This window comes from Heterodontus francisci, chromosome 5 (assembly GCF_036365525.1).
Source record: "Heterodontus francisci isolate sHetFra1 chromosome 5, sHetFra1.hap1, whole genome shotgun sequence".
Classification (NCBI taxonomy): domain Eukaryota; kingdom Metazoa; phylum Chordata; class Chondrichthyes; order Heterodontiformes; family Heterodontidae; genus Heterodontus; species Heterodontus francisci.
Genome location: NC_090375.1, coordinates 33,826,091 through 33,838,319, shown reverse-complemented (window position 1 = coordinate 33,838,319; position 12,229 = coordinate 33,826,091). Strand labels below are relative to the sequence as shown.

At 41.9% G+C, this 12,229-nt stretch overlaps 1 protein-coding gene across 3 annotated transcripts in view; it reads left to right on the top strand.

Moving 5' to 3' along the window:
- Positions 1–3,824: 3,824 nt before the first annotated feature.
- Positions 3,825–12,229, top strand: part of LOC137369804 (focal adhesion kinase 1) — a 717,355-nt gene continuing 708,950 nt past the window's right edge. For all 3 annotated transcript variants that reach the window (XM_068031302.1, XM_068031301.1, XM_068031300.1), the window contains exon 1: positions 3,825–4,086. The gene's annotated coding sequence lies outside the window, so the exon portion shown is untranslated. The remainder of the gene's footprint in view (positions 4,087–12,229) is intronic.

The following is a 12,229-nucleotide window of genomic DNA, read 5'->3' as shown; positions in this document are numbered from 1 at the left end:
CTAACCAGATACAAGGTGCACTGGGAGTTTAACAACTAATTTAAAAATCAGAAATTCACCATGTGGGATATTTTTGAAGAAAAATCCTGTTTCTTACAAGCTTATGACAAAACATTTTAGTGCATTCATGGATGCCTAATTCAATAAAAATCATTGTGAACATTCAAAATTGATGCTCAAGAGAACACCACTGGCCCATCAAACCTGTCCCATACTGTTGTGGTGCAACTTACGCACAGCATAACCCCCCTCCATCCCCTCCCCATACCAGCCAGTCACACAGTCTCCCTGCAAGTAGCAAAAAAACAGAAAAATCACCATTTGGCTAATTTTGACCATCTGCTACTGAAACCCTTCGATGCCTTTTTAAAAAATTCCCCTGACTCAATCACTCCATTGGTCTCCTGACTGGCCTCCCATTCTCCACCCTCCATAAATGTGAGCTCATCTGAATCTCTCCTGCCTATATCCTACCCAGCAGCAAGTTCTGCTACCCATCAGCCCATCCTCATTGACCTATGCAATACTTCAAATTTATCATTTGTAACCCATTGTCTCACTCCCCACCCCATCTAAGTAACCTCTTCTCGCCCTAGAACCAGTTGGTCCCCAAAATCTTTGGCTCTGGTCTCTTGTGCATCCATCTCTTTATGCCGCAGTGTGCCATCAGCTACTTGTGTCTCAGTTGACAAAATTCCCTCACTAATGCCTCTGCCTCACTTCTATATGATGATTTGTTGGCATGTTCTTCTCAGGTTGCTGCATTATAAATTTACATAGGATATATAGTACATAAACAAGCCATTCTGGCCCAACCAGTCTATGCTGGCATTTATACTCCACTCGAGCCTCCTCCCATCTTTCCTCATCTAAATCTTATCATCGTAGCCCTCTATTCCCTTCTTCCTTGTTTGATTGTCTAGCTTCCCCTTAAATGCAACTATACTATTCGTTTCAACCATCCCCTGTGGTAGCGAGTTCCACATTCTCACTACTGTTTGGGTAAAGTTTCTTCTGAATTCCCTATTGGATTTCCTGGTGACTCTTATATTGATGGTCTCTCGTTATGCTCTTCCCCACAAGTGGAAGCATTCTCTCTGTATCCACTCTATCAAAATCTTTCATAATTTTAAAGACCTCTATTAGTTCACCCAAGATTATTTTTTCAGAAGAGACCCAGCCTGTTTATCCTTTCTTGATATGTATACCCATACATTTCTGGTATCATCCTTGTAAATCTTCTCTGCACCCTCTCGAGTGCCTCTATATCGTTTTTATATGGCGACCAGAACTGCACACAGTACTCTTAAGTGTGGTCTAATCAAAGGTCGATACAGGTTTAGCAAAACTTCCCTGCTTTTCAGTTCTATCCCTCTAGAAATAAACCCTAGTGCTTGGTTTGTTTTTTTATGGCCTTGCTAAGCCGTGGTGCAGCTTTTAGTGATTGGTGTACTTGTACTCTAAGAGTCCTTTGTTCCTCTACCCACCTAGATACACACCTTTGAAATAATAAGTGGCATCCCTATTCTGGCGCAGTGGTTAGCACCACAGCCTCACAGCTCCAGTGACTCGGGTTCAATTCTGGGTACTGCCTGTGTGGAGTTTGCAAGTTCTCCCTGTGTCTGCGTGGGTTTCCTCCGGGTGCTCCGGTTTCCTCCCACATGCCAAAGACTTGCAGGTTGATAGGTTAATTGGCCATTAGAAATTGCCCCTAGTATAGGTAGGGGAGTATAGGGACAGGTGGGGATGTGGTAGGAATATGGGATTAGTATAAATGGGTGGTTGATGGTCGGCACAGACTCGGTGGGCCAAAGGGCCTGTTTCAGTGCTGTATCTCTAAACTAAACTAAAATGTACTACCTCACATTTATCTGTGTTGAACTTCATTTGTCAATTATTTGCCCATTCTGCAAGTTTATTAATGTCCTCCTGTAATTTGTTGCAGTCCTTCTCAGTATTGAGTGTCATCTGTCAATTTAGAAATTGTCAATTTGCTGTCATCTGCAAATTTAGAAATTGTATTTTTGAATCCAAAGTCCAAATCGTTAATGCAATTTGCAAACAGCAGTGGTCCCAGCACTGATCCTTGTGAAACACCACTTTCCACTACTCTGAATTATTATTTAACGAATGCAAATCCCCAGAGCCATAGTCTCCTCATTTGCTGAATTTAAGGTGATTAGTTCTCCTCTTAGTCTGTCGAGGGGATGCTCCTCGGAAATGTGCAGCATTGGCTGTGTCTCTCCACAAATACACAAGTAATTGTACTGAAGTCCCAGCGGTGGAGGTTGGCTATGCAGGGGCCCTGGCTTGTCCTAAACCTGTCTAGCAAGGACCACTCTTGCCGTGGTAGTTCAAAGCCTGTCATTTGACAGATGGGGTTCTCACAAGGAACTTGTTAGTGACTTCCCGTGTTTCCAATTCCTGATACAAAGGACGTCTTGTCAGGAAGGTTGTTCCATACAAGCTGCCGAGATGGAAGGCGGGCAGTCGTGGATTGAATATGTCATTATGGAGTGGTAAGTGAAGTGCAGTACGGATGGTTTCAACCAGCTTGTGGGTTTTCGTCAGTCAGCTGATGTGTGGGGGACTGATGTTTGCGACGACAGAAAGCCAGAGGAGGGGTGTTGAGCATATCTAGTTATGATACTACTATGAATAACTTAGTAGCTATGCCGACTTAGTAGTTGGCAGGAAAAAAGACAGAGGCGCAAGGGGAGAGCCAACTGTGCAACAGCCCCAACAAACAAATTTCTCTGCAGCACCTGTGGAAGAGCCTGTCACTCCAGAATTGGCCTTTATAGCCACTCCAGGCGCTGCTTCACAAACCACTGACCACCTCCAGGCGCGTATCCATTGTCTCTCGAGATAAGGAGGCCCAAAAGATGAATAACTAACCTTTACTCCCACTCTCTGCTTTCGGTCTTGAAGCCAGCTAGCAATCCATTCTGCCACTTGTCCCCTAACTCTGCATGCTCTGACCTTATTCATTAGTCTATTATGAGGTACCATATCGAAGTTCCAATGTTAAGTATCAACACAAAAGCATGACTCAAAATTGTGACACAGGAAGTAAGGCTTGTGGACAGGAAGGATGTACTACATGCAAGCTATTTATAGTTACAAAATTGCTAGGTATACAAAGAAAAATGTGCACAGTTGTCAGATTAAATACTAGTAACATTTCTACGGAGTTCCTCCACAAGTAAAAGGAAATACTTTCCGTTCCAAGTACTGTATTCGCCCCTTTCATATCATTTTCTCTCAATGGAGACCTCCTGTGTGGCCTTCACACTACCCGCCTCCAATACAGAAAATCAACAGGGCCATACAACAAGGGGCCAATGCAACTTGACTCCAAATTCATGCCATCACGTGGGAACAGTCAATGACAATAACCTTGGAACGGCATTACAGCCAATGACAATATTCTAAAAATATAACTGTAATTCGGTGAGCTACAGCCACCAGCAAAAAAGTTGCTGAACGGGGGAGCAACATGAAAAAAACTTCACTATTTAAAAAAATAATTGTGAAGAAACATTAAGAACATGTAAATATGAAAAAAAATACGTGCCACTTTCTGGGTGAGCAGCGGGAAATTTTTGGAAAAAAAAGTTACACGTCGGGCCGGGTAAAGTGGATGAGATTTGAGCCCTGAAAGCACTGCGGAAACACCATGTTTGCTGGGACTCTCGATCTGTATCTGTCTATCTCCTTCTTCCTCTCCGCCGCCATCTTGAAATGCTGACTTTCCCAGCGGTCAGTGCGGCCGGCGGTTGGCAGCCGTTGGGCCGCGAGAGAGGCGGAGGCGGGAGCAACGGGCAAGCGGGGTTGTTGCTGTTGGTGGGAGGTCCGCTGCTTCTTTGCTGAGTGTGTGTCTGTCAGTCACAGGCTCAGCTGCTAATCAAGAAACGCGGTTGGAATCTAAACCTTTACCATCCTTATTATTTTTCTCGGTTTTGTTTTTGGAAAACACTGAGAGACGGCAGAAACTATTGGTTGTGTGTGTTTGTGTGAAGGGAGAACGAAACGTCTAACGGCTTAGAAGAATCAACTGATTTTTTTCTCTTAACTCAACAGAAAGTAAGTGTGTGTGTGTAATTTTTGTTTTTTTTTAATGTACGGGGTTATCCTCCCCTTCCCACGTATCGTTGTTCGGAGTGAAGGTGTTTGATAACTGTCGGTTGATCCTGTTCCGAGTGGTGAAGTTTCTTGGGCGAGGATGGAGAGCGGCGTCGGCAGTCGACCCCGCAGTACTTGTTCTCTCTGTCCAGCCCTTCAGAAAGGAAGGGGTAGGGGAGGATTTTTTTTTTTTACATATTTCAAGTGCAAAAGATGTAAGCAGACGGTTTTTATTTTGTTGTTCCTCCTTCCTTCCTTGGTATGAAGTTCATTCTAGATGTGGGCAAAAAATAAATCACCAGAGGTGTTCATTTGAAGTATTGGGGTTTTGTTGTATTTGGGCCTGAAATATATGTGTGTGTGCGGGAGGGAGTTAACGTTGGTACACTTTTACTGCATGCTGCAATCAGTATTCCTTGTGTATATGCTGTTCGCTTCGATTCGTTGTGTACATATTTCAGTTAACAGGATATGCAGAGGAGAGTTGCGACTGTTGATCCGCACTACCTGCATTCTCTTCCAAGGTTTTGTTTCTTCACAGACGAGGGGTTCGTTGTTTTCCATGTGCCTTGTGTACAACTGTGTTTCGATATTCTGGATTGAGTTTCATTTTATCTACCTTTACAGATGTGTGAACACCGCCCCCCCCATCCAATTCTAAATCCATCCGCTGTAGTGGCACCCACTTGATTGAGTGTTTTTATTTGGATTTTCAACATTTTTTTGCCTTGCGCCGAATGAATGTTGCTTTAATTTGCAATCTGTATAGCAGCGTAACCTTACACGAAGCGGTGTTATACTGCACAATAGTGGCACTAAATATTTGTGTGCTATATAATAGATTAAGAAACCTAAAGTGTGAAATTAGAGTCTCAATGCGTTATATTTACTAACCGCTAACAGAATATTCGAAGTATTTGATACGTCTTTGCATTGAACAGCTTTATGTTTCAGAAATTGTTCATTTCTTTTAAACAAATGTTCATGTGGCCATTTCGATTTTTATATGAAAGGTGTTGACTGGTCAAGATTCCTTTTAACTAAAATGGATCCACACATGGTCTCAGTGCACAAACAGTTAATGAAGAAGGCTTTCGTTTTCACATCTGATTCTGCTGTCATTAGTATTGAACACATGCAATATTTTGTCAGTAAAGTCTCTGTAAATATTAGAATGTGTGTTGCTTAGAGACGTGTTTTTAATGCATTTATTGCTTTGAAAAGGACAAACTATCTGTGGAAAGTTTTATTTTTGAGGTCCATTTTAACATATTGAAAATTGAATTCATTCCAATAAAAATCTACAATAGCTTTACATTTGACCAAAAATGTCCTTTCATCATATGCAATATATAAAAATAAATTTAAGGTGTATATATGGTTACAAATTTTACATGTAACAAAAGGTCAGAAATATGCACGTGGCTGTATCTTGGAAATGAGATTAAAATGGTGTAGAATTAGTGGTATCTGAAGCAGTTAGGTATTGATGAGCAACCAATTCTAACAGGAAAAAAAATGTATTGATTGTCTGATTTAATTACTGCCAAGGACTGAAGTGAATCCACAACTTTTGAATCCAATAGTTGTGCATCAAGCTCTGTTGGGAACACATTAACTTATGAAGGAGTGCTTATAACAAAGATTTGCTCACATTTTTTCCTTTCATGTTTCACATTTCATGAAAAAAAATCAGTGATCACCTGACAATCTTCTCCATATTTATTTGTCTAAATTCGATCAAACTGTAAACTCTTAAGACAACATTTCAGGAACTAAAACAATATAGTTGGATTGCAGGTTTTATTTAAAAGTATAAAAAATTAAAAAGAAAAATGTTTTCAACGAATAGATCAGTGAAGATTATAGATCTGAGAAACTGAATTAGTAGTTCACTTTACTAGTCATCTATTCTTTGCAGCATGGCTAGCTGAAGTTCATGAGGTAGTAGCCCAATTAAAACATTAAAAAAAAGCATTATGATCTATTAATCTTTTAAGGAGAGAGAGTTGTGTACAATATTCAATAATTAGATTACAGATGGTCCTAATAGAGTTTAATATTTATTAACAAAGTTTAAACCTTAATTGCTACTGATAATTTGTTTAGGTGCTTTTAGGGAAAGGTGGTACTTTGGCGATTCTGTCATTTACCGGTAGATCAAACTATCAGAAGCTTGTTGCTCTTCGTTTTGTACCCAATATGTTAACATTTCTGCTTGGATCTGGCAGTTTCATTTTTTTAATTTTTTGTACTTGTTCTTGGAATGAAGACGACTCTGGCAGGGCTCCACTTATTGCACATTCCCAGTTGCTTTAGAAGGTGGTAGTAGTGGGCTGCCTTCTTGAACTTTTGCAGTCTTTGTGGTGTTGGTGCTTCAATGCTAGTGTTAAATGGAGAATTCCAGAATATTGACCCAGGGCCAAAGAAGGAAAGGTGTCTGATTTGCACTCAACCAATGCACAGTGGCAGCAGTGTGTACCATCTAATGGGTTTGTTTTGAAAAATGCCAATAACATTGGAAATGGGGATATCCAGTTATCTGAGAATTTGGGGATCAAGTTCAGAGAGGAAGAGAAATATTAAACAAAATAAAAAATTTAAGTGTTTTGCCAAGCCCAGCCTCTGGAACAGAATATAAGCAGATCACGCCCTATGGTATTTCTGTAGTTTTGAGTTCAGTTTTCAATGAAAATTACCCTTTTAAGAATGTGGTTGGAAAAAAAAATCCTAACAAAATGCCAGTGAATTAAAGATCAATACAAAAGTAAAATATTGCAGATGCTGAAAATCTGAAATAAATATTTATAATAGTTCAGATTTCCATATCTGCACTAAGCCACCTTTTGTGCTCCCAAGGTTTCATCCTTAGCTGCTGCCGCCTCATAAATATGTTGCCTCTTACTGACATAATTTTCAAGCAGAAGGAAAGCTTTGATTGGTTTCTTGACAATATCTATTTTTGTCCCTCTTCCACCACTTCTGATTTTCTGGCTCTTGTATTGTTCAGCTGCATGCTGGGTTGTGGGTGGGCCAAAACTTCCTACAGCATAATATTATTTTGTCCCTAATTTTAAAATTCTCATGCTTGTTGACAAATTCCTGCATGGCTTCACCCATTCCTATCTCTGTAATCTCCTGTAGCCCCACAACTCTCAGATCTCTGTGCTCCTCTAATTCTGACCTCCTTGAGCATCTCCAATTTTAATTGTTCCACCATTGGTGGCTGTGCCTCAGCTGCCTGGGAACTGAGCTCTGGAGTTCCCTCCCTAAACCCTTCTACCTTGCTTTTCTCTTTTACGACGCACCTTAAAGCCTGTCTCTTTGACCAATCTGTCCTGCTATTTCCTTATGCAGCTTGGTAACATATATATTGTTTTATAATGCTCCTATGAAACACACTGGGACCTATTATTACGTTAAAGTTGCTATATAAATACAAGTTGTTGATCCCATTACTTTCCCTGGAGGACTGCTCAAGCTCAGTGTAATGGAATACAATCTTTGTGTTCTTCTCAACACTGAACTTTAAACCTTTACATCCTGTCTATCACTCAGCCTGCCATTATCACCTCCAGAATATTGTGATTTAAGCCCTTGCCTCACTTCCACTGAAATCTTCATTCATGCCTTTGTCACCTCCAGATTTCACTCTTTGGCCTTCTGAGCTCCACCCAACCTGAATTCTACCTTATGTCATCCTAATCAGGTACTGTTCATTTATTCCTCCTGTCCCTTAGCCTTGAGTAGAAAAACTTTCTGTCCAGGACAAAGCTGTCCACTTGTTTAGTACCCATATCACTGACATGTGTATCTATTCCTTCATTGGTATGCAATGCAGAATAAACTGCAGGAACTGACCAAGCTTCTTTCAAAATCATTTCCCAATCTCCCCCAGGGAAACTTGGAATTCCCTGCTTAATATCCTGCTGTGCCACCACCACAAAACTGCAGCAGTTCAAGAAGGCAGCTCACCAACACCTTGGCAATTAGGGATGGGCGATAAACACTGCCTTCCTAATGTTGCCCATATTTCAAGAACATGGGGCCCATTCAGGCCCCTGAGCCTGTTCCACCATTCAATTAGGTCATGGCTGATCTCTATCTAACTCAGTCTACCCACCTTGGTTCTGTAACCCTTAATACCCTTGCCTAACAATATATAAATCTTGCTTTTGAAATTTTCAGTTGAACAAATGGAAAATCTATAGATTTCTTCTCCAGTACTATATTCCTGTTTGAAGCCTCCCTCTGCTTTTCCTTCTCCCTACACTCCTCCCATTCCATTCTGTGATCAGTGGTCTATCACTCAGTCATCTTGTTCCCACGCCTAAACTCCTTGTTTAGTTTAGTTTAGAGATACAGCACTGAAACAGGCCCTTCGGCCCACCGAGTCTGTGCCGACCATCAACCACCGATTTATACTAATCCTACACTAATTCCATATTCCTACCACATCCCCACCTGTCCCTATATTTCCCTACCACCTAACTATACTAGGGGCAATTTATAATGGCCAATTTACCTACCAACCTGCAAGTCATTTGGCTTGTGGGAGGAAACCGGAGCACCCGGAGAAAACCCACGCAGACACAGGGAGAACTTGCAAACTCCACACAGGCAGTACCCAGAATTGAACCCGGGTCGCTGGAGCTGTGAGGCTGCGGTGCTAACCACTGCGCCACTGTGTTACTGTATTTCTCCACTCCCAAACTTGTTTTGAAAACCTAGCTGTTTGTCCACAGCTTCAACCCTAATTTACCTCATAATCCTGCGCGGCTTGATCCGCAACGGAAGTGCCATGGCACATTTTGTTACGTTAAAGGTGTTCTATAAATGTAACTTGACTTTGTTTACGTGATCAATTGACCTTGGATCAGCTCATCAAAAAATGTTGCTGCTGCACTCACCACAATGGCACTGTTAGTTTACTGACTTTGAAGGCTGCAGTGGCCCCCAGGCTATCTGGTAGATTTTAGACCTAAGGTTCTTCCGACTGAAATTAATTATGAAGATACTGAAATTCTTTTCATGAAGCTCTGTTTTAGTATTTACAAGCAATCCTTTGATTTCCTGGCGTTTAGTTGTGTTTTAGAGCTGTTTCAAACCTGACTTTCACTTAACTAAAGTTACAATGCTCATTGTTTAAAAAAAAAAAATTCGTTCCTGGGCTTTGAACGTTGCTGGCATTATTGCCTATCCCTAATTGCCCTTGAGAAGGTGGTCGTGAGCTGGCCTTTTGAACTGCTGCAGTTCATGTGGTGTAGGTACACCCACAGTGCTGTTGGGAAGGGAGTTCTGGGATTATGTCCCAGCAACAGTGAAGGAGTGGTGATATAATTCCACATCAGGATGGTGTGTGACTTGGAGGCGGTGCTGTTCCATGCCTGTGCTGTCCTTATTCTTCTAGGTGGTAGAGTTATGAGTTTGGAAGGTGCTGTTGAAGGAGCCTTGGCCAGTTGCTGCAATGCATCTTGTTGACTGTGCACGCTGCTGCCACGGTGCACAGGTGGTCGAGGGAGTAAATGTTTAAGGTGGCGGATGGGGTCCCTATCAAGTGGGCTGTTTTGTCTTGGATGGTGTTGAGCTTCTTGATTGTTGGAGCTGCAATCGTCCAGGCATTCCATCACACTGCAGGTGGCTCCATTGCTCAGGGGTTTAGAGCATTAGTCATGTGAACTAGTGGTTGAGTTCAAATCCCAATTCACTTGCTCTTGGGGTTTTGATGTAGTGGCAATAACCAGAACGTGGCTTAGCAATGATGAGGAATGGATGCCTAATGTTCAAGGATACAGTGCTTATGATGGGGGATAAAAAGAGGCTGTATGATACATGTCAGGTGAATTCTTCAAGCAAGGACCAGGCCAAATACAATTAGTTGAGAGGGGAAGTGAAGAGGAAAGTATGACTGGCAAAGAGAATATGAGAATGGAATGGCAGTTAACATAAAAGGGAACCTAAAAATCATCATTTGACATGTAAATAGTAAGAGGTGGGGTGGAGCCTATGGGAACAAAGGTATATGCTTAGAGGCATAGGGCAAGGCTAGAACATATAATGAGTACTTTGTATCAGTGTTTACTAAGGAAGCGGAGATGGTAGAGGTAATGGATGAGGTGAATATTAATAGGCAGGATATACTGGAAAGGCTGGCTATGCTTTGAGTGGATAAGTTGCCTGGTCTGAATGGCTTGCATCCTAGGTTGCTAAAGCAAGTGCGAGTGGAGATAGAGGATTGGAGAGTTACAAGTGGGATACCCTTGTCCAAGAGTTTAACATCTGTGATCGGTAAAAGATTAGAAACAATAATCAGGGGAAAAAAAATCAACAGGCAATTGGAGAGGTTTGAGTTGATTAGGGAGAGCCAGCATATATTTGTAAAAGGCAGATGATACTTGACTACACTAATTGATTTTTTTGCTAAATTAACAGTGAAGGTTACTTTCGGGAAAGCAATGGATGTGGCCTATGTAAGAAAGCCTTTGACAAAGTACCACATAAAAGGCTGATTAACAAGATTAAGGCTTATGGAATAGGAGGGTCAGTGTCAACTTGGATTAAAAGTTTGGCTTAAGGACAGAAAACAGCGAGTTGTGGTAATGGTTGTTTTTCAGACTGGAGGATGGTAGACAGTGGGGTTCCCCAAGGGTCAGTGCAAGGACCATTGTTTTTTTGATATACATAAATGACTTGGATATTGGAATACAGAGTAAAATTTCAAAATTTGCTGCTGATGCCAAACTTGTGTGGTAGACAGTGAGGATGATACCAATCAACTGCAACAGGACATAGATAGGCTAGCAGAATGGGCAGACAAGTGATAGGTGGAATTTAATGCCGAGAAATGTGAGGTGATCCATTTTGGCAGAAGGGGGAAGGAGAGGCAATATAGACTAAATGGTACAGTTCTAAAGTGTGTACAGGGACAGAGAGACCTGGGGCTTCATATGCAGAGATTTTTAAATGTAGCAAGGCATTTTGAGAGAGTAGTTAATAAGCATATTGAATCTTGGGCTTCGTAAATAGAGGTATTCAGTACAACAGCAGGGAGATTCTGCAGAACCTTTTTAAAGTCCTGGTTAGGCCACAACAAGAGTATTGCATCCAGTTCTGGTAACCACACTCTGGGAAGGCTGTGTGGGTCCTTGAGAGGTTGCAGAGGAGATTTACCAGAATGGTTCCAGTGATGAGGGATTTTGGCTACCAGGTTAGGTTTGGAGAAGCTGGGGCTACTCTCATTGTAGAAGAGGAGACTGAGGGGAGATTTGATAAAGGAGTACAAGCTTCTGACAGATTTGGATAGGGTAGACAAAGAAAAACTTCCCATTAGCTGATGGTACAAGGACTAGGCCACACCAATGTAAAGTATTGGGCAAGGGATGCAGGGGGGATGTGAGGAAGAAATTTTTACACAGCGAGTGGTAATGACCTGGAACTTGCTGCCTAAGAGGGTAGTGGAAACAGACGACGAATGATTTCAAAGGAAAATTGGATGGCACTTAAGGGAAATAAACTTACAGGGCTACGGGGATAGAACCAGGGAATGGGACTTATTGGATTGCTCTACAGAGAGCAGATACGGACTCGATGGGCTGGCATGGCCTCCTTCTGTGTTATAATGACTCTTTGCTGACTTGTGCCGTGTAGATGGTGAACAGGCTTTGGGGAGTCAGGAGGTGAGTGATTCGCCACAGGTTTCCCAGCCTTAAACCTGCTCTTGTCACCACATTATTTATATGGCTGGTCCTGTTAAGTTTCTGGTCAATGTTTAACAACCCCAGGATGTTGGTGCACGATTCAGCGATGGTAATGCCATTGAACGCCAAGGGGAGATTGTTGAATTTTTTCTTGTTTGATATGGTCATTCCCTGGCAGTTGTGTGGAGCGAATGTTACTTGCCATTTAAAATTTTGCAACTTGGACTGTTAGAAGACTCATGGATATCCTCAAGAATGACCGTCCGGAAGGAAGAAGTGCAATCGTATCACGTGAGCTATCAAGAATCCAAATTGACATGGCTGCCCTCAGTGAAACCTGCCTTCCTGGGGAGAGGCACCTGAAGGAACAAGCAGGGGGATACACCTACTGGAAAGGAAAGGCTGAC